Genomic DNA, 793 nt, shown 5'->3' on the forward strand with positions numbered 1-793 from the left:
TATGTATATATATATATATATATGTGTGTGTGTGTGTGTGTGTGTGTGTGTGTGTATGTATGTATGTATACATATTACTTTCACTGCGAAATTAAACTTCATGCTTATTTCAGTCATGCTGTTAAATATCTACTAAAAATTCAACTGTGATCTTTTGCAATCACGTTGCCTCAATAAACTTGACTCGTCTCAATAGCATATAGTTTCAAATATGACATTCTCCAACAAAAGATAGATTGGTATATGAAACTGCTTTCCACAGTTAAGGGTAATGAAATTTGGGGTATATTTATCTGATTTCGGCAGTAAAAGGGCTAGATTTGTAGGTAAACAGTGCAGTAAATATTTAGGTAAACGCCTAGGAAGATATATAGATATAGATATAAATCAGCTTATCAATTTATATTAGTTAGTCATATATTACTTGGATAGTAATTAGCTGAGAAGACAGACAAACATATATGCAGACATACTTACATACATTCATACATACATGCATACATACATACATACATACATACATACTTACATACATTCATACATATACGCATACATACATACATACATACATACATACATACATAATACAAACATGCATAAATAAAAGACGCAACGAAAATTATCAAAAAATAAATAAGTAAATGAGAGGAAATCGAACCGGTGAGTGTATTAAATAAGGTACTAAAAGTGAATAACCCTCTCCAGACTCAATAATGTGTGTGTGTGTGTGTGTGCATGTGTGTGTGTGTGTGTGTGTGTGTGTGTGTGTGTGTGTGTGTGTGTGTGTGTGTGT

The sequence above is a fragment of the Octopus bimaculoides genome, chromosome 13 (assembly GCF_001194135.2).
Source record: "Octopus bimaculoides isolate UCB-OBI-ISO-001 chromosome 13, ASM119413v2, whole genome shotgun sequence".
NCBI classification, from domain to species: Eukaryota; Metazoa; Mollusca; class Cephalopoda; order Octopoda; family Octopodidae; genus Octopus; species Octopus bimaculoides.